The sequence below is a fragment of the Erpetoichthys calabaricus genome, chromosome 1 (genome assembly GCF_900747795.2).
Source record: "Erpetoichthys calabaricus chromosome 1, fErpCal1.3, whole genome shotgun sequence".
NCBI lineage: Eukaryota > Metazoa > Chordata > Cladistia > Polypteriformes > Polypteridae > Erpetoichthys > Erpetoichthys calabaricus.
The window spans coordinates 104,237,841-104,265,624 of NC_041394.2; positions in this window are offsets into that span (position 1 = coordinate 104,237,841).

Sequence of the window (27,784 nt, forward strand, 5' to 3'; positions counted from 1 at the left end):
AATGCTTTCAAAAAATTGGAGGATAACTAATAGTTGCATTTCTTTTGTTAGAAAATGTTGTCATTGTTTACCTTTTTATGCAAGTTTTGTGGTGTATAATAGCCTGCCATTTTAAAAGGAATTGTTGCCATGATTATTTTTGTTTTTAACAAAAACTGACTTAATCTGCCATATACTTCCCTTAAAATGTTGCCAAACAGGAGTACAGTCACTTATAGAACTGTGCTGACTAATCACAATCTTCTATTTATTTCCACAACCATTGAGATGCAAGAATTCAAAATCCAATCTTTTCAAAAGTGTCTCTAATCTGTGACAATTAAGATCTAGTCCAAGATATGTTTTGGCAGGATAGGTTGAGAGAAAAGCATGCAACATATAATTTCAGCTGAATTAAATCATTTTGTACACAGACCAAGGAAGAATGTATTCTGTCTGGGAGTTACTTCCACTCATTGTCTGAGGATCTAACTGTTCAGATTATTGAGAGATGTTTTGCTAAAAAAAGACTAGAACTGTCTTGAGATCATTTATCCATCAATGTTGCAAGTGCATGCTAGAAGAGGATCAACAAATGCAAAGAAAGACCTATTTATAGAAACTGGGATTTACAAAAACATTATAAAAAAAATACTTTGATAACGTTGATTTACTTTGCTACTGTTATTTGATGCTGAGGCCAGGTTGTAGGATCTTGCTTAACATGTTCATTAATATCAAGTTTAAAAATACAATACAAATGAAATGATACAAGCTGGTAGAAGGAAATGTCCTGAAGTGAACTTGAGTGCTGCAGCATTATGTCAAATAGTACAAGTTTCCTTAAATTATTCTCAAACTGTGAGATTTTGTGGAATTACTGTGATGCAGTTAACACATATGGAAGTGATGAAGCAGATCATTTACATAAAGTTGCATACTGACCCCATAAAGGGATACAGGGATACTGCCTTTAAAATTCCTGTAATCTGTGGGGGATTGTACAAGTAAATAGTATGTAGTAGTACAAGATCAATAGCAAGTAGAATTTATGATTACAAATGGCGTTCTCGATGTAATAAAGGGCATTCTAAATGGAGTGCTTTTAAAGGTATTTTATTTAACTAGCTACTGCAATAGAAACAGTATATATTGTGAGAGACATCACACTGGAACTGGTATCCCAGTCGGAGCTAAACTGGGATCCTTACCTGACCAGGACACCAGTATCATGGAAGGACAGAGGAAGGCAATGTATTCAGGTCATTGCCTCCCCCCACACACTGTGGCAGTATTCTTGAGTTACAATACCCTTGTGGATACCCATGAGGCATCATGGGAATTGTAGTTTGTTGGGTCAGTCCTGTTGGATTCTGTGGCTCCTGCCAGGGGGCGCTGAGGGGATTAGTGAGCCCTACTTTGTGGGGCTACAAACTTATCCAGAAGTACTCCCAAGCCAGTCTCAGGACCCAGGAAAAGCTCCTGGGTTTTGTATAAAAGGACAGCAGCCAGAGTCAGGAGGAGGAAGACAAAGCTTACCTGGAAGAATGGTGAAGAGACAGAAAGATCACTGCAAATTTGATTTATAGCTTGTGAATCTTGGAAATGTGTGTAAGAGCTCACTTTAAAATTGCAAAAACTGTTTTGAATTATATATTACCTTTTTAATGCAGGAAGAGAAGTTTTGATTTAAAATCTCTGTTCCTAAATCTATAAAGTATCACTTAAACCACCTTTACTTTCTCTTTTTGTAAATTCAGGAAGGTTGTTAACCTAGAAATGTCCATTTTAATTATCAAAATAGTATACTGTCTTAATGAAGCAATCCAAATTAAATAAAGATCACAGTATTCCTGGATAAATGTATGAACAAGTGAGGCATGGTGCATTTTCTGACTTATTTTTGAATGAACTGGATGACCGTAAGATCAATGAAGGTTATTTCCAGCAAGATGAGGCAACCTGTCAAACGTCAGCTCGCAGCATGGCACAAATTGAATCATATGGGTCACCTCTGGATTTCTTCCTTTGGGGAGCACTGAAAGGAAAAGCGTACAAGAACAAGGCTCGTACTCTAGAACAATTACAGTAAAACATTGAACAGGAAATTGCTGCCATCACCCCTACAATGCTTGCAGATACTTTTGTCAATATGGAGCACTGTGTTTATTTGTGTTTGCAAAAAGAAGGTGACCATTTCCAACACTGAATGTGATTGGATCATTTACCTATCAAGGTATGCACTGTATTTATTTTGTTTCTATCGCTTCATTATTATGTGAGTAACACATCATAACTCGGGGCCCCGGCCATTAGAATCTCTCAGTACAATTTATTAATAACACAAGAATTATAGAAGATTGATATGAGCATGTGTACTCAAACAAAAAAAAAAACATAACAATGTGAATCATGAAGCTAAGCAGACTAGATTTCTCTGTCTGTCTCCCTCCTCTAAATAGAACACTTCTTCTCCTTCTTTCGGCTGCTCCCGTTAGGGTTGCCACAGCGGATCATCTTTTTCCATACTCTAAATAGAACACACTCTTATAAAATATATTTTGCTCTTTATAATATTTCTTCAAAGAATCAAATATATTCATACTGGTTAGGCTTTTGAATGATTTTGTAAGTTGTCTCATTTTTTTATTCAGTAAAATGTTTTTTCCCCTGGCTTATATTTATTTAGTGTTTTATTGTTATTTTTGTTAACTTTAAATCATTATTATTATTAATCATATTTTGTGTCATTTCTGTTGTTTTTTTATTATTCATTAATTATGTGCTATCTCTACAAATGTGCATTCCTTTGCTCTTTGAGGGTCACAGCTGCTGCTCTGTCCTCCATCTGACTTTACAATTCGGCCAGAGAAAAGATGCAGTAATGGTTCAATAAGCTTTTTTTTTTTTTTAAAGTTTCTGTGAGTACTGTTTTCTTTTGATATTTTCAGGTTTCTGTGAATCATTGCTTATGTTCTTGGATTCTGCTATTTGAATTGTGTTTTGGGATATGTGACTATTTTTCCCATTTTTCTATTTTGTTAATAATACCTTATGTTCTGTCATAGGTTCACACACATACATACACACGCACACACACACATACAAGCCATGAGACTTCTGAGTACACAGATCTGCACTGTGGTAACTACCAGCTTCCAGCCATGAGCCCTTGAACTCTGGATTCTAAAGGCCCTCTCAATCAGCCTCCTTGTCAGCATTTTGAGTTAAGGAGAGACTCCTCTATCTGCAGGACAGAGCAGAGCAGTTTCTGGTGATGTCAGCTGGCTCTCTCTCTCTATCTCATCCTGACCTCCACACCACTTTGCATCTCTGCAACAGTAAAAAGGTTGCTGACTATGCCAATTGTTCTTTCATGGGTTCACACACACACACACACACACACACACACACACACACACACACACACACACACCACAAGCCTTCTCAGTTTTAATGTTATTACTGTAGTAACTACTGGTGGCTATCCACGAACCCACAGTCTCTGGATTCTAGCAGTCCACAAAATCAGCATCGTTTTCAGCATTTTGAGGTAAAGGAAAGACTTACTTATCTCTTATACAAGAAGACCTACAACTGTTGAGTAGCTAGAATCCTATATCAGACAAGAATTAGACAGCATTCCTTTCCCAAAAGTCCAGCAACTGGTCTCCTCAGTTCCCAGATGTTTACGGACTATTGTTAAAAGAAAAGGGAATGCTAAACATTGGTAAACATGGCCCTATCCCTATCCCCAACTTTTTTGAGACTTGTGCTGCTATCAAATTCAAAATGACCTTATTAATTTCTTAAAATTATACATTTTCTCAGTTTAAATATTTGGTATGTTTTCTGTTGTGAATGAAATATGGGTTTATGAGATTTGCAGATAATTGCATTCTGTTTTTATTTACATGTTACATAGCGTCCCAACATGCTTGTTTTAATAATAATAATAATAATAATACATTTTATTTATATAGTGCCTTTCCCATGCTCAAGGCACTTCACAGAGTTTAAGAAAGAACAGCAGGGTATATATATAGCATTGTACAAACCAGATAAATAAATAAAGAAGATTAAGACAGTAAATTCAGAGAAAAAGCCTAACAGACAACATAATTGATGGTCTAGCACAGGGGTAGGCAACGTCGGTCCTGGAGTGCCACAGTATGTGCAGGTTTTTGTTCCAACCCAGTTCCTTAACGAGAACTCAATTATTGCTGATGAAGCACATATTGCTTAAGTGACATTTTAATGCTTCATTTTAGTGGTCTCGCTTGTTAAGGTTCTCCAACCTTAATTGCTTATTTCAATCTTAAACTGCTGCATTCAGTGTTTTAATTGCTCCTTATTAGCAATAAGATGTAAAAGACAAAGCAGCCAGCAGTTCTCCAGCTAGCTTTTTTCCAATTACATCTGTGTGTGTTCATCATGTTTGATTTAATAAAACACTTAATAGAAAAATGTGACAGACTGAAAATGATCTGTTTTAGGCTTCAAATCATTTGGATGATATCCTTGGAAAGGAAAAAAATCTACGATATAAAAGCCTTACATTGTACAGACTAACAAGCCATAAAATTAAATAAGGTCTGAGATTGGCAATGATTGGTTTCTAATTAAGCAATTGGGTTGGAATGAAAACCTGTAGCCACTGCGGCTCACCAGGACCGACATTGCCTACCCCTGTTTTACATCTTATTGCTAATAAGGAGCAATTAAAACACTGAATGCAGAAGTTTAAGATTGAAATAAGCAATTAAGGTTGGAGAACCTTAACAAGCGAGACCACTAAAATGAAGCATTAAAATGTCACTTAAGCAATATGTGCTTCATCAGCAATAATTGAGTTCTCATTAAGGAACTGGGTTGGAACAAAAACCTGCACATACTGTGGCACTCCAGGACCGACGTTGCCTACCCCTGGTCTAGCACACACACACAGGTTACATGAGCATCTTGACATAGAGGTAAACAGAGATAAGGGTAATAAAGTCAGGTAGAGCTAAAAGCCTTCCTGAACAGATGAGTTTTGAGTTGTTTTTTAAAAGAATTCATGGAGTCAGCTGATCTAATTAATTTTGGTAGGTCATTTCAGAGTCTGGGCGCTATACAGCTGAAGGCCCTGTCACCCATGAAGTATAGATTAGTGTGGGGCACAACAAGATTGCCAGAATCAGAGGACCTTAGTGGGTGGACAGGCACATAGTGATGAAGAAGGTCACTGATGTAGTTTGGCGCAAGGTTGTTTAAGGCTTTGTAGGTTATTAGTAGAATTTTATATTCAATTCTGTAAGACACAGGCAGGCAGTGAAGACAGGATGGGTGTGATGTGCTCGCTGCTGCTGGTCCATGTAAGGACTCTTGCAGCTGAGTTTTGAATAAGCTGGAGCTGTGATATAAGATTAGAAGGGGCACTTGCCAGTAGGGAATCACAGTAATTGATGCGGGATATGATAAAAGCATGGACAAGTTTTTCAGCGTTAGAAAAGGAGAGGAAGGATCGAACATGTGATATGTTACGGAGGTGAAAGTAAGAAAGTTTCTTAATATGATTTATGTGAGCGGAATAAGAAAGGGAGGAATCAAAAATGACACCAAGATTCTTTGCAGTAGAGGCAGGTTTGATGAGATCACCGCCAAGACTGACTAGGAAGGAGCTAATTTTATTAAGTTGCACTTTAGTCCCAATTTGCAGGAGTTCAGTTTTGTTGCAATTTAATTTTAAAGAGTTCTGCTCCATCCAGGTTTTAATTTCACTAAGGCAGGTTTTGTGCTGAGAAAGCTCTGATGAAGTTTCACTTTTAACATTGAAATAGAGTTGAGTATCGTCTGCATAAAAATGATAACCCAGTCCAAAGCTACGAATAATATAGCCAAGGGGAAGCATATAAATACAAAAAAGCAGAAAATGCCGTGCCGCCTGAGAGCCTGAAGATTACAGGCATCCACTAATGATTTTCAGCCTTGTCCCTCACACACAGAGATTTCTCCAGATCCTCGGAATCTTTTGTTGATACAGTGGAACCTCGGTTCACGAACATCTCTGAACACGTACAAATCGGTTTACGACCAAAAAGTTCGCCAAACTTTTGCATCTGTTCACGACGGTATACGAACAAGCCAGTTTCCCTTTCGGTTTGTGTGCGCCGATGATTTCCACACATGTTCAGTCTCTCCCTGTGCATTTCTCGTGCAGCGAGAGAGAGCACGACACAAACACATGCGCGAGAGAGAGAGACACACACACAGGTGCGCAAGAGAGAGGCACACACACACATGCGCGAGAGAGAGAGCGAGTGAGCGAGAGAGAGGGGGCTGGACGCATAAGGCAGAGAAGGCAGTTAAAGAATGCACTGGGCTTGTTTTTGTTTTCACTTCTGTTCACAGCGATCGGTTTGTAGCGTGCATTATTGCAATGTTACTTTTCTTGGTGGTTTATTAAATTAAGGATTTTTCAAATGTTCATTTTTTTCCCTGTGCTTAAAACTCATTAAAAAAGTGTTTTTAGTGAGCAGTTCATAGCGCTATAGCGCAAACTCTTGCAGTGTTAGTTTTCTCTGTTGTTCAAGGTTTTCTCAGTGTTATTCAATGTTTTTACATTTAGTTTACTATTACACTGTGCATTCTATGGTATAATTAACTATATTTGTGCTTAAAAACTTAAACAAATATATATTTACATGCAGTTCGTACGGTCTGGAACGGATTAATTGTAATTACATACAAACCTATGGGGGAAATTGCTTCGGTTCAGTTTTGGAACGAATTATGATCGTGAACCGAGGTTACACTGTATTATGTGTTCTAGATGATGAGATATTCAAAGTCTTTGCAATTTTACATTGAGGAATATTGTTTTGAAATTGTTCCACAATTTGTAGACGCAGTTTTTTGCAGTTTGGTGAACCTCTGCCCATCTTTACTTCTGAGAGACGCTAACTCTCTAAGATGCTCTTTTCATGCCCAATCATGTTACTGACCTGCTGCCAATTAACCTAATTAGTTGCAAAATGTTCTTCCAGCTGTTTCTTTTTAGTACCACTTACTTTTCCAGCCTTTCATTGCCCCTGCCCCAAATATTTGAGATGTGTTTCTGCCATCAAATTCAAAATGAGCTAGTATTTTTCATGAAATAGGAAAATGTCTCACTTTCAATATCTGATATGTTTCTATATTCTATTGTGAATAAAATATAGGTTTATGAGATTTGCAAATCATTATGTTCTGTTTTTGTTCACATTTTATACAGTGTCCCAACTTTTTTGGAATTTGGGTTGCAAATGGAGCAGAGTGTAGTGCCTGTTGATGTCAGTTGGGCTCTTTGTCTCACCCAGCCCAATTCTACTGCACCACTCCCCACTGACATTACACCTTCTTTTATAAAGAGTCCTTGTTTTGGATCATCACTACAAGACATTTTGATACATTTTTGGACTCTTGACTGTATTTTTTGAACTTTTAATGCCAATTCCCAATTTGGGGTCTGTCTAGGCAAAAACCTGCGGGTAGCAGGTTGGTGGACTGACTAGCTGGGGATAAACCTCTTCTGGGCTGACCAGTGAAGATCATGACTTGTTTTGTGGAATGTTTTGGAGGACTCATACCCCTTTTTGACATGTTTGGACCTCCTTCTCTTACCATTGCACCCTTGATGCTGAGCTCTCCAATAATATTTAAAGGAAGAAAAGCTTATAAAGCAGATGATTTACCAAAAGGACTAGCAGAATTCTAAAGCATGAATCAAATGGCAGAGGCAGTATGCAAAATGTGTTTTCATAAAAACGATCTAAAGAGAACCAGTTGCAAAAGGTTTTAGATAGTATTCAACAACACTGATATCACATAGCACCAGTTTAAGTAGCATTGTAGCAAAGATGTCACTGTAAACAAGGTATTGCATGGCGACAGACATTTGCTTGAAAACCAAAATACAAAAAGGTGGTGGCTATTAGGAAAACAAAATGGTGTCACAATAAAATGATAAAATAAAACTACAAGTTCCCAAACAAAAAACAACCACAAAAAAGATAAAACTAGAAACTAAATGGTTTAAAACTTTGGAAAAGAAATACGAGGTCCTGTACAAAAATTGTTAAACATACAAAAAGTTCACAAAGTTTCAAGTATCAATAATATGAGAATCTACTACAGAGCAGAATTATCTCACTGGGTCACTGGGCACACATACTGTATGTCCAGCCTTTTGGATAATAACTTGTACCGCTACCCCAGGAGTCTAACTAAGCCCAGGGCAGCCGCATGATGAGAATACCATTATCAGCACTATCAGCAATACAATTAATAGAAATCTGTTTAGGGTTCAGTGACTGACACTCATCTTTGTTTAACACACTCACCACAAATCCCAGGCCAGCACTCAGTGAACAGCAGTAGAAAAAAGAAAATATTCCGGGGTGAACTTCTCCAGAATGGTGGTAAGGCTGTCTCTCCTGGCATTGCAAGCAATCTTTGCTTCCATTTGGGACATAGGTGTCATCCCAACTACTGGAAAATGGGACTGGTCACCCCTATCTGGCCAGAAGCAGTCTGGTTTTATGCCTAAGAAGTCAGCTATGGATTGCATCCTGGCACTGAGGGGTCTCATTAAGCACAAACTTGAATGTCATCACAGTTTCTTTGCAGCCTTTGTCACTTTTTATAAAGCGTTGATCGATCTGCCCTGTAGGACATTCTGAGACTTTGCGGGATCCCACAGAAGTTGCTGGATGTCATGGCCAGCCTGTACATGGGCACTATGAGTGCTGTGCAGAGCAGAAACAGAACCTCTGTGTTTTTTCCAGGTGATTCCGAGGTTCGTCAGTTGTGTGTTCTCACTGCTACTCGGTTCAATGCTTGCATGGACTGGGTGTTGCTAAGGGTCATATGGTCTAGCGGCTGTGGGGCAGCTGTTGGTGAAGAAAGATTCACTGATCTTGTCTTTGCAGAAAATGTTGTAGTCTTCACGGAGTCAATGGAGGCTCTGATCAGGGCGGTTGAGAGACTGAGTGAGAAGTCTGAGTGTCTGGGCTTGTGAGTGTCCTAGATAAAAACCAAGGTCCAGGCCTTTAATGCCCTCTTGGGCAGAGTCACTGCTGTGAGGTTTACTTACCTCGGCAGCGACATTCATGTCTCTTGTGACTCTTCCTATGAAGTCAGTAGACAGATTGGGAGAACACAGGGGGTTCATGAAGTCGCTGGAAAGGGGTGTGCAGTGCTCCCGATATCTATGCAAAAGGAAGAAGGTCCACGTCTTTAGAGTCCTGGTGCTTCCTGTTTTGCTATATGATTGCGAGACATTGACACTATCCAGTGACCTGAGACGAAGACTGGACTCCTTCTTAACTGTGTCTAGAAGTAAATAGAAGTAAATAAATAACAAAAGGTATCAGTATCGGTAAAGGTATTGATGATATATAATGCCAAAAGACTTTGGTAAAAAATAAGACCTCATTTCAACATCACATTGATTTTGAAACTTTTACAGCAATAACTACACCCAGACATTTCCTATAATTATAATTGATAATTATAAATAAACATTATAAATAATTAGTATAATTGATTTGTCTTTTCTGACGGTTTGGAGGAATTTTTGCTTAAGTGAGGATATTCAGGTGTGAACTTCTGATTTTTATTTCTAGCTACAAACTCTTGGTAGCATTTAGACTTTGACTCTGAATACGTTACTCCAAGACTCTATATTTCATTTTCTTCTGTCAGTTTGATGTAGACGTTCAGGCATATTTTGTATTATAGACTTATTTCATCTTTGGTCAGGCGATAAAATTCATCCAGGTACGTTATGGTGAGTACTTATATTCTTATACGTTAAATAAGTTAACAAAGCTTTTGGCCTCCCTATTCTTCCATGGATTCCATTTTAAGTCATAAGTCATAATAACACAGTTAATAAATCATAAGTCATAACACAGACCTTACCTGAAGTGAGATAAGCCTACTTTATGAAAAAATTCCCACCTTTACTTAGAGGGATTTTGGCATAATGCACCAAATTTTTCCAGTTTTTTTCTATAAACTGAATGATCTCCATCAATTTGAGTAAAACATAGTAACACAGGATAATTCAGTAAAAAACTGTACAATGCTTAAATCTTTGTCCACCTACAATGTCAGATCCCAAGTGTGAGAAATTGCTTCAAGTAACATCCTAATTACCAGACTAACACTTTTTACTTACAGAACACCCCATAATAGTTCTTTATGTAGTAATACTGGAAGTCATGTGCAGAGGATAGATGCTGAGTATATTGGGAGAAGGATGCTAAGGATAGAGCTGCCAGGGAAGAGGAAAAGAGGAAGGCCTAAGAGAAGGTTTATGGATGTGGTGAGAGAGGACATGCAGATGATGGGTGTAACAGAACAAGATGTAGAGGACAGAAAGATATGGAAGAAGATGATGCGCTGTGGCAACCCCTAACATAAGTAGCTGAAAGAAGATGAAGAAGATGTAGTAATACTGGATGGAATAGTTTTACTCAGTGAGCAATCTAATTTGTTCATCTTTACTTCACTCCTGGCTCCTCATTTCTCTTTGGTCACAAGGAGGAATTCTATATTGCCTAGTGTGTGTAGTAGAAAAGTAAAGTCATATCTTGCATTACCTAAAAGTATATAAAATAAACAATAAACTGAGAAATTATATGACAGCCTCTTATTAGCACCATCCTGGTGTAGCACATTCAAAAATAATCATTTAATTGGTGATTTATTCTGTATGTTTAAGTTACTGATAAATGTTGATAAAGTAGTTATAGTAGTCAGTCTTAGGCAATATTGATTTTAATGGCTTGGCACATTATTATTTTTTAATTTACTTTGTAAATGAAATACCATTTAAAGCATTAACGTTAAAAAAACTGCTTTACTATTTACAGGGTCAATGAGTTTATCCTGGCATTATTGAACACAAATCAGCCCTATGTGGGACATCACTTAATCACAGGCACACTTAGACATACACACACATGCACACACAGATATAAGACCAATTCATAAGCTGTCGTTATTGTCACATATACAGAGTACTGTGAAATTGCTACTTACTTCTGCTAGTGAACATGCAACACATTGCTACTCTCCAGCACCATGCTAGTTTATAAGCTGAAAGAGTTGTCCTTTGGCTCAACTTGTTATGAGGATGGATTCCCGCTGTCAGTACAGGCAGATGGTCGGCGTTTGTGCCCAGATTAAGGTTTTTGTGAAGTCCTTGAAAGATGCCAATATTTACAATTTAGAGTCATTTACCTAAATATCACTATTATTAAAGAGCTCAATTATCTGAAGCATTGGCTGATTTATATATTTTTGAATTCCAATAGTTAGAAGTACACTTTAATTTAAATTTTTCCTTTTTTATATTTTTTTGGTTTACTAGGCTACATTTTCAAGGAAGCCTCCGTAAGCATTTGTTTTTAACCAATACAGTTGTTGTAACATGGCTGACATAAGTGAGATGTCGCTGGCCTCACAATGTATATTCGGAAACAAACTGCACTGCTACACACTGCATGTTTAATTGAGTAGATTTTAAGGGCTTCGAGCCATAGATTCAGGATTATTTAAGGGTTTGATGTGAAGTGTTTGCCCACAGTTTTTTCACTTGGTAATAATATGATAGCTATGCACGTGTATGCATCACATTTTTGTGCTAAATACTCGTAACTACAGATGCAGATTTTATTTCAAAACTTTCCTTCTGCAAGGTTCTTTCAACTGATTTTACATAACCCTTTTTATATTAAAACGCTGTTCCAAAAACCTGTATAAAAACAATTTATTCAACATGGTATTTTTGTCATCAACATTTTGCACCTCTAAAACTTAGGTTTTGTAAAACAGTGAGCTCTGCTACTTAGAATGAGATGTTTTTGCAAGTTTAAGGCTTTTGTTTAACTTTTTGACTACTTGTGTTAGCCTAGTAATTTTTATTAAATCAGTAGCTACGGTTTTACTTTAGAAAGTAATTGTTTAATGTAAATGAATGCATGCTATAATTGATAAAGTAACCTTTCATTTCAAAAATATAAAACCAGAGGTTTGGGTTCTCACTTGAAATTTAAATCATCTGAATTCCATTACTCAATTAGGAGAACAAACAAAACTTTAATATTAAAATGTTTAAAGAGTTTTGGAGCAATACTAACAAGGTGTAATATTGTGATGTGTCTTGCCACTGTATGGGCTGTAGGATGTGGAAGCAGTGCTGGGGTGGAGTCTTGGGGGAACACACTTTGTAAGGGTATGGGGCACCTCACTAGAGAGAGAGCTGAGTGACAGGTTTCAGGGTTAATTAAAGGTGCATGGAGAAAAATTGAGGTGGTAGTCGGAAGCAGAAGTGGTCGTTGGAGCAAGAAAAAGACACAGCATCATGCTGAGAAAGGAGCTGACAGTTAAAAGGGCAGGAAAGAGGTAGATAGGATGAAGGCAAATTATTTTTATTATTTTGGAGGTGTTCCCGTGACCCAGACAATGGGCAGTGGTACAGCAAAGTTTATATTGCGGCATATCAAATAAAAAGCCAGTCGCCATTTGGAAGACTCTCCTAGACAAACGGCTCCTGAGTGTGTTTTATTCGGATGTCACAATATTAAAATGTTTTAAAGTTTTAATGAATACTGACAAAAAATAATGCTATAGAAACAAAAATGGTTTGTTTTTTTTCACCATCGATTTTTTTTTCCTCACTCATGTCTCTTAAGGGGATCCGTAGAATACAATTAACTACTTTAAAGAAAAATAAAAATCAGCCAATCTGACTAGAAAAGCATGAAACATAATACATTAAATAGATATGCAGTAAACTTAATAACTCATTATTAATTTTACCATGATTTTAACGAGTAATTTTTAAGGGTACATACTGCCGAAATAAATAAAAATAACAATTTCAATCAGATAATAAAAATGCATACAAATACTAAACACTGATTAAGAGCTCAAGTAGAAAATAATTCTTATGCTAAAATATACTGGATATGGAATTAAGTTTTGCTTCCTTAAGGCCACTTATAATAAACCATGTAAACTGAGTGGATTTTTGTGATTTTATACAGTAGCATAGTAACTGAATTCAGTTTTTTTTTTTAACATGAAAAATGAACAGTAATAAATTGGTAAGTAATTATTTTTTGCCCCTTCATACTTGACATGTCGTTTACTGACTATCTACTTTCTTTCTGTCTCTTTGAAATGGATGAGTCTCTTTCTGAGGAGCTTTTATCTGCACTGCTGCCTTTGGAGTGGAGATCTCCATGGAGCTTAGAGAGCAGGCAAGAATTCTGTGAGGTTATTCATTACATGAAAAAGGTGTCATGAAAAAGCCAAGAAGGAGTAATTCCTCACAATCTACAGTTGCAATGTGGTGAGCTAAATCCATTACTCGTTTTAAAAGCTGGTCACGTGGCTGATATAGAGAAGACAGGCATGACGGATTGGTATGGGTAATGCTAGGGTGATCTTTGGGCCTTGATTAACTATCTCAGAGTAAATACAAACTCTGGAAATAAAGCTGTACCCTCTCACCAGGCCTCAAAGCTGGCAGCACTAGCAAGTTCCCTTTTGTTCACCTTTATTGTGGCTAGCAGGGTCAGCCAAAGGAGACATACAATGAATGGAATTCAAAGCTGCTTCCCGCTTGTGATACTGAAACCGGCCTGCAAACACGGTATGCCGCTCTGCTTCAGTGATACACTTTTATGTTGCTGGCTTTTTTGGCTGTTGAGTGAAATCGTTTTCACACTAGGCATATTTATTGTGTCATTTGCTTTTAACTTTAGTGATTGTTTAAAATGTAGTGTTTTTTGATATTTAGAGAGTAGGTTAATATTTTCCTAGATATATCAATTTTAACCTAAAGATATTATAATACTGAAAACAGAAAAGCTGAAGCAAAGGCACATATTAGGCAATGGATATTTGGGCTCAGCAACACATCATCTCATCAGAGATTACTTTTATTTATTATTTGTCTGTGTAGATATGCACTTTAAATATTTTTCAGAGCTTCTATGACGTAAAATAAGGCAAACGTTGTGTCTTTTTATATATAATCACATCCATTACTAGACTCACAATGCTACATTAACTCAATGTAATTTTAAAAACAAACTTTAGTGTATTTGAAAAAAATGAAATCTCCTTTCCATTATGCAAATGTTAGGTCATTTATTTAACATATTTTCAGGATTCAGTGCATTAGTGCTAAGATTATCTTTAAAAGGTTCCTCTGTCATGGTAGTTTACCCTTGAAATTAATTTAATAATAAGTGCTGAAGGCAAAGATAAAGATAAAATGTTAAATCTATGCAAGTACATCACTCAGTCTAGGTTATATTTTGTGTCTGTATGTTTCATAGGAACTAATACATATATAATATACAGAAAAAGAGTACACTTCAGTCTACAAGATTAAAGAAATGATTATGCAATGCTTAATAAATTACCATGAAAAATACTTTGACAAGTTTACCCAAGTAGGCACAACTGCAGCAGCCTATGGTTGTGCTTGACAATACAATACAAGAGTATCAATTAAAGTAAAGCTGATTAAAATGTGAGAGAGAAAAGACAAGGTTTTAAGTGTAATTTGAATGAGATCACTGATGCAGGTTTATGAATAAACAAAAAGAGAGAGTGGAAGGCAGTAGGAGCCACAAAACTAAGTCAAATCAACTTTATTGTCATGCGTACATAACGTACTACAATGAAATTCTTATTTGCATAAATAAAGAAAACATTAGCAGAATTAAAAAGTTAAAAATAGCATACAACATGCAGTTTATATATAGATATATATATACTGTATATTGTTGCACACGGGCACTTGGGAGTCACCTTTAGGGCTCAGTCAAAAGAGGCAATACCACTCTGGGGCATGAGGGGGCGTTGTAGTTAACTGTTCTCTCTTTTCCTCTTGCATTTCTGAGAAGATGCCTGGTAAGGGCATATGACATACACAAAGAAGGTCCTGCCCCTTCCGGGCCCAGTCTTATAAAAGCCCCAGAAGGAGGCATTTCTTGGACCCAAGCCTACAAGAACAGAGCTCCCAATTATTGACCCACTCTTAAAAGGAATGTTGTGCTGTAAGTGTGCCTTAAGAGGCATTGAAATGAAGCCAGAAACTGCATTTTTTGTTCAAGTTTTATGCTGTGCCATTGTGCACTTGTTTATTTAAATTCACACATTAAATGGGGTTGCCAGTTGGCTCTCTGGCTATTCCCTGGGCCACTGTCAAGTTACTCGGGTGATAACAAAAAGTCAGCCCCAAACCACAGACTCAGTAACTCACCAGACGTTGAATGAGTAAAATAAAGAATTTTTACTCCACCAAAGCACGTTCCACAATCACCTCTCCAGTAATAAGCCACAAATAAACAGTAAATCACAATTATTCTTCCTCCTTTTCTTCTCACCCATTGCCTCCTGACATTGACTCGTCTATGTATGGCAGCGGGCTTCTTTTTATGCCGGACTTGGGAATGCTTCTGGGGCCAAGCCATATCTTCCAGGAAGCACTTCTGGGCCATAATGAGAGTAAGGTGGTCCTTCCCCGACAGCGCTCTCTATTGATCCCAAGGGACCCCTACAGGGCTGCACTTTCGGACTCCATTTCCCTAGCACCCCTGTGGTTGTCCCGACTGGGTTCTCATACGAGGAATGGAACCACTCCCAAGTTCTGGCTTTTGCTGGTCCATCCATCATATTTCTCCGTCCCGGCGTAAAGATATTTCCTTGTCCAGCTGCCCATCCCATCTATCCTTCCATTTTGGCCCCCCATCCAGGTAATAACACATCCTCCTTCCTGGCCCATTCTCCTCCTACAATAAATATAAAAAATCACACAGACACACAATATTATACAATACTAGGGGGCTCCGCCTCCGGCACCAGCCGCTTTGCATCTCTGCCGGGAAGAAATACAATATTTTCCCTGATGGTAACATGAATTAGACGATCTACAAGTCTCCGACTTAAACTTTAAAACCAAACAATACCTACATACTTCTGTCATATCACCTATATATTCAATCTTTTTGCTTTTCCATTATTTCACCAAGTAATAATTGCCATTTTTTAGTGCTAATGTGATCTTTAGTCTCAGTTTTTTGAGACTTTCGAATTTTAGTACTTTCATAATCTCTAAGCTGCTATGCATGTGTATTGCGCCAGCGTTTTTGAACTTCTTTACTATGTTCTACTTTGTCTTCTACTCTTTGTCTTTTATTTCTGATCCCGCATAATAATAATAATAATAATTTACACGAATGAGAAGTGATTGGACCATGGGCGTGGTTGTAAATGTTTGAGAGGAGGACGGGACTTGTCAAAATCTCTTGGCAAAATGACTTGTATCGCGAGACTTGAAATTATCTCTCACGAGAGTTGAAATTATCTCAGAGAAAGTCTTGTCTCAGGATTTCCTTTTATAATAGAGAAATGTGTCTAAGCATTTTAAGTTCACTACCCTATGGAGTAAGTGTGTTGAGGGTCAGTGTGAAGAATATGATGCTGCCCGTTCACACGTGCTGAAGTCTGTTGGTTACAGAATCCAAAATCTGATGCTAATAATGGGATTCATCAAACATTGTGTGGTTGACTGTGCACACAAAAAATCTGCATATTTCCCAATAAGAAACCATTGATATGGAAACATACAAGAAACACAGAAAGTCAATCAAACCCTCTGAACATCAGTATGGGGGTAAGTTAGCTCAAACATGATTGACTATACTGGTAAGATGTTACTAAAGATATTGTGTACAATCCCTGAGTTCATTTTTGGAAACTAACAGTCTTAAGAATATGAATAATATATTCAATTGAGATTTTAAATTCTTTTGACAAAACAATCAACCATATATATTAAATGTTAATATAGATTCAATAAATATTTTCATTTTTTCCAGCAGCAGTTTTATATGAAGCAAATACTTCTGATACCAATAGTATTGGGTGCTTGTCAAGTTTAATTCAATTTAGTTCATTTAAACTATACAAATTAGTAGAAAAATATTGTGTGGAAATAAAGAAGATATTGAATTACAGAATGATCAGGCTTTTTGGAAAATGTAAATCTTGTAAAGTATAAAAAAAAATTCTAAATCATAAATTAAAATGCGAAATCTTTCCTTGTTTTGAACTGTTTTTAACATCTGATTTGTTAATCTATGATAGATTTGCTTAGAAACAGATAAAGACATGATCAGCACTGGAACTGATTCTTTGCTTCAACAGTACTTAATCGAAACATATACAGTAGATGGTGGCAGTTCCTAAACAACAAAATAATGTATATGAAAACTGCAATAGTGGCAGGATAGTTTAGATGCATTATGTAGGAGGAAATCATGAGTCAACTGCAATAAACCTTCTAAACTTTCAACACGATTGTCCAGACATATTACTGTTTCTGTCAAACTCAATACATACATTTTAGCTATCTTGAAGCACTGCCACATAACATTTTTTTATGTGATTTCTGCTGCCTATCTGGTCTGCTTGTGTGGACGCTAAGATAGCCCATACATCCTGTGTAGGAATAGTCAGGTGATTGACAGCAGCACTCCTGAAGGCGGGACATCCGGATTTTTTTAGCTGGCATCTGTGAGACTGAAGAACAGCCATCAAAGGAAAAAAGACTGGAAAAATCCTATTAAACTGATGAGGCCTCTACCTTCAACCAGAGCCCAAAAGATGGTATTGATGGTCTTTGTAGACTGTTTTTCAAAATGGGTAAAATGTTTGCAGTCAGGGATGCTATGGTTCTAAAGATTTGTTTTACCCCGAAAGATGAAATTTTCACCAGCTGGGGGGACCCAAAATATCTGAAAGGGTTCAGCAATTTACCAGCTCTGTGCTCTAGTAACTGTATACAGCTTGTGGGTTCAAACAAAAGCTCACCACGGCTTACCATCCACAGACCAATCTAGCAGAGAAAGTGAATATGATCCTGAAGGCTATGGTGCCTCCTGTGTGGGTGATCGACCTCAAGATTGGGATAAGTGGCTACAAGATCTCCGATTTGTCATCAATACAGTGGTGCATGAGGCCACTGGTGAGACACCTGCTCTGGTTGCAATCAGCAGACAACTCAAGATCCCCTTGACTGTCTCATCACCACAGCTTCTCTCCCTGACTCTAAGACATACACCACTATTCAGATTCTGAAAAAATTAAGCATCATGTCAAAAAGAGATTGGTGAGTTTGACATCCAGGCATGCCAAAAATTATAATGTTCCAGTGCTGGCAACAGATTTGCAGCCAATCTAGTGTCCAATGATTGGGAACAGAAATAATTATTAAACATTTAGGACCTGTCAACTTCCATGTGGAAATTAGATAGTAGTGGATTAGATTAGATTAGTAGTGGATTAGATGCTAAAACTGAAACAGTTCATGTGGTAAATATCAAGCCTTACTTTGGACGTGACGTACCAGTGACTGGGAGTGGAGATCTATGTAGTGCTGCCACATAAAAAAAATGTTGTGTGTTATCTGCCGTCTGTCTGTTCTGCATGTGCGGGCACTAAAATAGCCCATACTTCCTGCAAAGGAATAGTCAGGTGATTCACAGTGGCACCTCTAAAGGCAGCGTTTTCAAAAAGTAGAGGACAACAGCCATCGGGGGAAAAAAGACAAGAAAAACTCAACTAAACTGATTAGCATCTTCCTTGGCCATGGCAAAGGTTCTGCAGCTCCAAAAGACTGGTCTATATAGGCGAAGGACAGCGATTCTCTCCAGCAACGTGAATCCTTCATTCCGTTACAACTAGCGGACTCAGGTTCCGTTACAATGGCGCAGACTGATTGTGAATCATTTTACGTTTAAGACAGAAACATTTTTGGAATGGCCAGCATCTACCATTCATTCACCTGTTATTGAAAGTCTTTGGAAGGGGGCTGGGATGTGATGTTTCTACTGTATATATTTTTATTTATACATTTAGCGGCTATTGTCTGTTGGTGAGGGTTGAGAAAATGGATTGTTGCTGTTTTTGATCTTATTGTATTTCTTCTTAGTATAATACATTTCTCCCTGTTCACTGAAATTCCTTTTATAACTGTTTTTTTTATTCATATACTGTGTATATTTACTTGGATATTAAAGCTGATTATTTCAAAAAGGGGACATACGGCAGGGCGCTTCAGGGAGTGATATTGGCCTATCCTTTTATTAGCCACCTTACAGTTAGGAAGATGAGCAGTAGCGATCAACCCATTTCAGCTTATCGGGTCCAACTTGTTACAAACTTATACTGGAAGAAGGTAGCTAGAAAGTAATGAGACACTGAAGTGCATCTAGTCACAAAACAAAAAAGAACTGCAGCTGCCATTTTGAACGGAACAGCAGTGTTAAGGTTACCATCTTTCCCAAGCCAAAAAAGAGGACACAAAATCTAAAAAAAACTGTGGGGTGACAGTTTGTCTGAATGAAAGAGTTTGGGGGGGGGATATACTGGTCGGTATAAGGGCTTTTGTAATTATTTTGTGTGTAGCACACCATTTGAGAACCACTAATCTACAGCATTGCTGTTTCGATTTCATCTGATGTTTAAAAATAATAACCTAAATAATACTTTAGCAAAAAGTAAACCTGGCTGGGAAAGATGGGCCACAGTGTGAAGAACCCAGACAAACTGACAGTTTTATAAAATCTGCCAGGATGCCGAATTTGGCACCCAAAAAGAGAACATTTATGGGGAAACCCTGACTAGTGTGTTGTTGGAGCTTTTATTTTCACTGTTTTAAAGGAATACTTAAGACAAACAAGCAGACACATCATTTTAGTTACAAGACACCAATTGAAATCAAAAAAAGTTTTAACTAAATTGGAAATTAAATTCCTGAAATAATTTTACAAAAAATGTGTTCCTTTGACTCTTTTACCTTTTATTAATACACATGCACTTATGAAACTTCATCTATACTAATAAAAGGCAAAGCCCTCACTGACTCACTGACTGACTGACTAACTGACTCACTCATCACTAATTCTCCAACTTCCCGTGTAGGTAGAAGGCTGAAATTTGGCAGGCTCATTCCTTACAGCTTACTTACAAAAGTTAGGCAGGTTTCATTTCGAAATTCTACGTGTAATGGTCATAACTGGAACCTGTTTTTTGTCCATATACTCTAATGGAGGAGGCGGAGTCACGTATCGTGTCATCACATATTACGCCTCCTACGTAATCACGTGAAGGGAAAACAAGGAAGAGATTTACAGCACGAGTCAAACGCAGAACGAAGGTAAATTACATTAATTGTTGAGTGTCTTTTAATACTGTATAATTGTTGAGTGTCTTTTAATACTTTGTAAGCATACATATTAACAGATGTGCAATTAAACGTGTGCATTTACGGGGTGATTTCTCAGGCTTAAAGCTCGAAGTGATCACTCGAGTGAAGGCAGCTTCACAAAAAAACAGATCCTTAACAAACTGTTATTGCTATATTTTCCCTCAATTTTAAAAGGTTTTCTTTTCTTCTTAATAAAAATTTAAAAGCAGAACTTCGCCGGTGTGAACCGTGGGGATTTCAGCGACTGACGCATACAGACATATTCATGAGTGCAGGTACTTCGGAAAGAAAGCACCGTGTAAACCTAAAATTTAAATTAAGTTCATAGACCTACAAAAGGTTGCCATTGATTTGAGGCAAGATTGCTTTTCTCCTGTACAACTATACGTTGCATCCTCAAGAGTGTGCTTGCACGGCTTGGTCATATTACAACCGGAGTGCTGAACTGACAACGTGATATACAAACAGAACAATCGTAAAAACAGGATTAAATAAAAAGGCAGCTTCCGTTGGCAAAGCAACGAAAAAGGAAGACCTTATATGACGTTCGTTTATAAAACAGCGGAGAGGCTGTGTGAAGTCAGCTTCACAAAAAAACAGATCCTTAACAAACTGTTATTGGTAGATTTTCACTCAATTTAAAAAGGTTTTCTTCTTAATAAAAATTTAAAAGCAGTACTTCACCGCTGCAAAGCACGGGGATGTATATATATACATAGATAGATAGAGATATATATGTATATAGATAGATAGATAGAGATATATATATAGATAGATAGATAGATAGATAGATAGATAGATAGATAGATAGATAGATAGATAGATAGATAGATAGATAGATAGATAGATAGATAGATAGATAGATAGATAGATAGATAGATAGATAGATAGATATATATTATATATATAGATATATAGATAGATAGAGATATATATATATATAGATGGATAGAGATATAGATAGATAGAGATATATGTGTATATATATGTAGATATGTAAATATGTATATGTATATATATATGTGTCTGTATGTGTATATATATATATATATATGTGTGTGTGTGTGTATGTATGTATGTGATGTGTATATATATGTTGATATATGTATATATATGTGGATATGTATATGTATATATATATGTATATATGTAGATATGTGTATATGTAGATATGTATATATAAGTATATATGTTTATGTATATATATGTTTACATAACCTCTTTAACACACTACTTCTCCGCTGCGAAGCGCGGGTATTTTGCTAGTTATTAATAAATGTGGGTTTACTTTTCAGTGATTTTAGTTAAATCTCACTATATTTTTTCCAAGCAATGGATGCTTACTTTAAATGTGTTGTGTCAATATTATTTCACCGACAGTATTTTTGTTAGCCTTCTAAAGTGATTCAGAGTAACTCAAAGTATGGTGCTAAGTTTAAGTTGGTTAGAGATTTAAATCAATCTGCTTCTTTTGTTATATCCTAAGAGTAGCAAATATTGCTTTAGGTTTGTTGCAAATGAGATGCTAATTGAGACTAAGCTGTGACGCCGTGTGGATGTGGTGCAAGCTGTAATGGTACATAAATACAACAACAACAACTTTGATTCATATAGCATATTTTCATAGCGGCAATGCAGCTTAAAGTGCTTTACAAGACAACAAAAAGAAAGTTATACGAAATGAAAAACAAATAAGATTGGGCAATAATATTAAAGAATAAGTAACAGCAAAACAAGGTATTGTCAGATGACTGGGAGGACAGAAAAATAAAAAAAAGAAAAACCTATATTTAGGCTGGAGAAAAAAAATAAAATCTGCAGGGGTTCCAAGGCCAAAAATACCACCCAGCCCCTATTGGGCATTCTACCTATTAAAAATGTTCCTAAATCAGATTTCTTGGTTTTCACATGATAGGATGTGATGAAGTTGGTCTCATGGACAGCTGAGACACCCACCTTCAAGGTGCCTTGATCAGGTGGTGGTGGCATAGATAGACACCACAGAAGACCTGGAAAAAACAGAAGACAATAGTAGAGATTAATACAGATGTGGATCCCTGAAGAATATGATAATTCTATGCCAAAATATTATATTAGGAAATACCACTAAAATGTATCTGTAAAAAAGCCATTTTAAAATAATGGGTTTTTAGCAGTTTTTTAAAATGATCCACAGTACTACCCAGATGAATTCCCAGATTTTGATTGCATAACAGCACAAGGCCACCCCACTACTTCTTTAAAGTTTGCCTCTTGGAATCATAAGGAGACTTCCATTCGAAAACCTAAGGTTACGACTTGGAGTGTAGGAGGACAGGCATTGCAAATTATAGGACAGAGTAAGATTATTTAAGGCCTTGTAAACCATTTTAAAATCAATTCTGAATGACACAGGTAACCAGTGTAACGACACTTAAACTAGTGATATGTGCTCAATTTATTTTTTCTAATTAAGATTCTGGTTGCTGCATTCTGCACTAATTGTAGCCAATTTGTGTCTTTCTTAAGTAGTCCTGTTAGGAGTGCATTACAGTAATCTGGTCGACTAAAAACAAAAACATGAATTAATTTTTCAGCATCTTGTAAATTAATAAGAGGTCTAGCTTTTGCAGGGGGGCGGGCATCTAGCATCCTTACTTACTTATGCCCTCCACCTCTTCCGGGGTATGGGCCACCAAAGGTAGATCTCCAGAGGTTTCTGTCCTGAGCCATTCTTTCTAGTTGACTCCAGGTGTAGCCCATCCTTGTGATGTCTGCCTCAAGGTCGCGTCGCCAGGTATTTCTTGGACGCCCCCTCTTCCGCTTTCCTTGGGGGTTCCATCTGAGAGCCTGTCTGGTGATGCTGGTTTGCGGTTTGCGTAGAGTGTGCCCTATCCATCCCCATCTTCTCTTCCAGATTTCTGCTTCTACTGAATGTTGGCAGGTCCTTTCCCATAGATTAGTGTTACTGATGGTGTCTGGCCAGCGAATGTGGAGGATCTTTCTGAGGCAGGTGTTGATGAAAGTCTGAATTCTTCGGGTGGTGTTTTTGGTTGTCCTCCAGGTTTCAGCCCCGTACAACAGTACTGACTTCACATTTGTGTTGAACAGATGACCTTGGTGGTCAAGGTCAGTTCTCTGGAAGCCCAGATGTTCTTGAGCTGGATAAAGGCGGCTCTTGCTTTGCCGATCCTTGCCTTGACGTCTGTATCTGTTCCATCCTGCTGGTCGATGATGCTGCCCAGGTAGGTGAAGGACTGTATCTCCTCCAGGGAACTTCCATTTAAGGTGACTGGGTTGTTGCTGCTGGAGTTGATCTTAATCATCTTTGTCTTCTCCGTGTGTATGTTGAGTCCAACCTGTGATGATGTGGCTGCCAACACGTTTGTCTTTTCTTGTATTTGCTGCTGACTGTGGGAAAGAAGTGCAAGATCATCGGCAAACTTTAAGTCTTCCAATTGGCTCCACAAGGTCCACTGGATTCCATTCCTGCATTCACTAGTGGATGTCTTCATGATCCGGTCAATAGCGATGAGGAAGAGGAACGGGGATAACAAGCATCCCTGTTGGACTCCCGTCTTCACTTGGAAGCTGTTGGTGAGCTGCCCTCCATGGATCACGCTGCAGGTTATTCCCTCGTATGAACTCTTGATCAGATTGACCACCTTGGCTGGGATGCCGTAGTGCCAGAGGAGCTTCCACAGGGTCCCTCGATCCACACTGTCAAACGCCTTCTCATAGTCGACAAAGTTGATGTACAATGGTGTATTCCACTCCAAGAACTGCTTGACTATGATACATAGCGTTGCAATCTGGTCTGTGTATGATCGATTCTGCCTGAAACCTGCTTGCTCATCTCGTAATTGTGGATTGACGACGTCCTTCATCCGCTCTAGGAGGATCCGGTTGAAGACCTTGCCTGGCACTCACAGGAGTGTGATGCCTCTGTAGTTGTTATAATTACTTAGGTCCCCTTTTTTTGGAAGCTTGACTAGGTAACCCTCCTTCCAGTCAGTTGGTATCTCTTCCTCCTCCCAGATCTTCTCGAAAAGGGGGTACAGCATCTCCACCAATGCTTCCAGGTCTGCTTTTAGGGCTAATGCTGGTATGTCATCAGGTCCAGCTGCCTTCCTGTTCTTCATCAGGATGATGGCCTTCCTGATCTCTTCTCTGGTCAGCTTAATGGGGAGATCTTCATTGGCTGGGTTGATGTCTGGAGGGTTTGGTGGTACTGGTCTGTTCAGAAGTTCCTCAAAATGTTCAGACCATCTATTCATCTGCTGTCCTAGTCCTGTGATGGCCTTTCCCTCCTTGTCTTTGACGAGTCGCTCTGGCCTGTTTTATTTACCAGATAGTTTCTTAGTTGTGTCATACAACTGTTTCATGTTACCGTTGTACACTGCCTGTTCTGCTTCAGCTGCCAGTCCATCTATGTAGTCTTTCTTGTCCTTCTTAATGCTCTTCTTCAGTGTTCTATGGGCTTCTGCATATTCCTCTTGGGCCTTGGCTTTTGATGCCCTAGTCCTGCTGTTATTGACTGCCGCTTTCTACTGTTTCCTCTCTTCTATCCTTCCCAAGGTTACAGCTGTGATCTACTCTTTGTGATGTTGTTTCTTCGTTCCGACCACTTCTTGACAGGCTGTTCTCAGTGTCTCTTTTACTGCCTGCCAGCTGATCTGCACCCTACTTCCTTCCTCTTCCTGGTGCCGTTCTTGTAGCACCTCAAACTTGTTCTTCAACTGAAGTCGAAACTCTTCCCTGACGCTGGAGATTTTTAGACGGCTGACATCGTACTTCACTCTACACTGTGTTGTTTCCTTCCAGTTCTTCTTCAACTTCAGCCGCATGCTGGCTACTACTAGGTGGTGGTCGGAAGCCACATCTGCTCCTCTTCTAACTCTAACGTCCTGAAGGGATCTTCTAAACTTCTTGCTAATGCAGATGTGGTCAATCTGGTTCTCTGTCAAGCTATCTGGTGATACCCAGGTGCTTTTGTGGATCCTCTTGTGAGGGAAGATGCTGCCTCCGATGACCAGGTTATTGAGCGCACACAGTTCCGTAAATCTCTCTCCATTATTGTTCATCACTCCCAGCCCATGGATCCCCATGACTTGTTCATATCCTGTATTGTCGGGTCCAATCTTGGCGTTGAAGTCTCCCATAAGGATGACGATGTCTCTGGCTCGAAATGTCTCTACGATTTTCTGCAGTCTGTTGTAGAACTGGTCCTTTTCTTTTTCATCAGAGTCATTAGTTGGAGCGTAACTCTGGATGACGTTGAGTTTTATCTTCTTGTGTTTGGTTCTGAAGGATGCTGTGATGATTCTGGGGCCGTGTGCCTCCCATCCAATCAAAGCCTTCTGTGCTTGTTTGGACAACATGAGGCCTACTCCCTGCGTATGGGTTGCTTTACTCTCTTCATGCCCAGAGTACAGCAACATTTCTCCTGTCTTCAGTTTTCTCTGTCTGACTTGTGTCCATTTGGTTTCACTGATGCCCAACATGATCAGGTTGTTCTTTTCCATCTCTGCAGCTAAATGTGCCGTCTTTCCTGTCCGTACATGGTCCTGACATTCCATGTGCCGATAAGGGTTCTCCTGGTCGAAAGAAGGTTGGTTGGCTCGATTGCTTCCTTCCGGTTTTCACCCTCTAGTGTCATATGTCTCCAAGTTCTCAGAGATCCTTCATGTCCCAGGAAGGTAGTCTTTTTTTTTTTCTTTTTGGCGTTTCTATAGCAGTTAGAGTTTTATGGGGTGGAGTTACTAGCCCAACGGCCAACCCTCCTCCTTTTTCATCCAGGATTGGGACCAGCAATGGCGGAGTTCATCAAGCATCCAGGGGGAGGTATTGCACTGTCCAGGGCTGCTCCCCCTGAATATAGTGTGCAGGGGCGTCCTGGCTGGGCATGGATGCCAGCCGCCTGCCACACTAGTAATGTGGTTAATATGTAATTTAAAGTTTAGGTTAGAGTCAGTGATTGTCCCTAAATTCTTTCCTCTGCCTTGACTTTTAAACCTAAGGGATCAAGTTTATTTCTAATGCCCTTGCTATTTCCATTTTTGCCAATCACTAAGATTTCTTTTTTTTTCCTTATTTAATTTGAGAAGGTACTACTCATCCATTCAGAAATACTGGTAAGACTTTGATCAGAGAGCTAAGTGCACCAAGATCAAGGTCATCAGGTGCTATTGATAGACTGTACGTTGTCTGCATAGCTTTGGTAGCTCACCTTGTGTTTTGAGATAATCTGGCCTAATGGAAGCATGTAGATTGAAAAGCGCAGCAGGCCCAGAATAGATCCTTGTGGTACACCATATACAATATCATGGGTCTATGAAGTGCAATCAGGTCAATTAAGAAAGAACTGTCAATCTGTTAAGTAAGCGTGAAATCATTACAATTTGAATAAACATGTATGGAATGCCCTTTCAGTCATAACCTTTAAAATCTGAGTTAGCAATATTAGGCTTTTTTATGTTTACCTTATACTGGTGGAGCTCACATGTAGAAGATCATAATTTGTTTTCAGATAGATCTGTCACACATTTCAGACTAAATTCTTAGATTTTCATGCAGATTAATTAATGTTCAGTTATTTAAAAATACTCTGTTACTTGCTTATATTTTAAACCAGAAAAGTAGTGAAAACCTTCAGACTTTAGGTTCATATTTCTGGTTTGGCTCACTGTAAAAAGAAAATGTTAATAATATGATAAAAAGTATAGGTACCAACCAAAAACCTTAAAATAACAATCATTTCCTTATTTAAAAAAATCCCCCTAAAATTATAGTAATTTCTATCATGTTTTCAAGTGGATAAAGACTTAATTCACAGATACTCTTTATACTCACTAGATAAATGTTTGTTAGAAAATATGTTTATCAACTATTAAAAAGTTTTACATATTTCAAATCAGTATTGAAATACTAGAATAAAGGATATCTTTCATAAAAACATCAATGTATTAATATACATGTATAATATATCTATGTAAAAATATTAAAATACATTTAAATTTACAGAGCACATTCTTAATATTTATTTTTTAATAGCTTAATACATGCCAAATTCTATTCTAAACTTTCTTAATTTCAAAAAAATCAGAATAATTGAAATTGATACATTTTCATTTAAAACTTTTTTGTTTCCAATTATAGTAGTTCATAGCTTTACAAGATGATCTTTGATCTCTGAAATGCATTATAATCATTGATTTGGAATCATGTGGAATTGGTTGAGAATTAACTGAGGTGTAGATAAATCTTAAACGTTATGTAAATTCTGTAAACACAAACTCACTAATAACACAGAGCCTATATATTCTCTATGGTCTGGCAAAAGTGTTTAGCTGGGTGATGTAAGTAATAGATTTATTGAGATTTCTGCATTCTTTTAGGGTTTCAGCAACCTTTTAATAGGTTGAAAACCTGTTTTTTAACAGACATTTCTTTTTATTATATAAAAAAATCCTGGGACAAGACGAGACTTTTTAGCCTGGGACG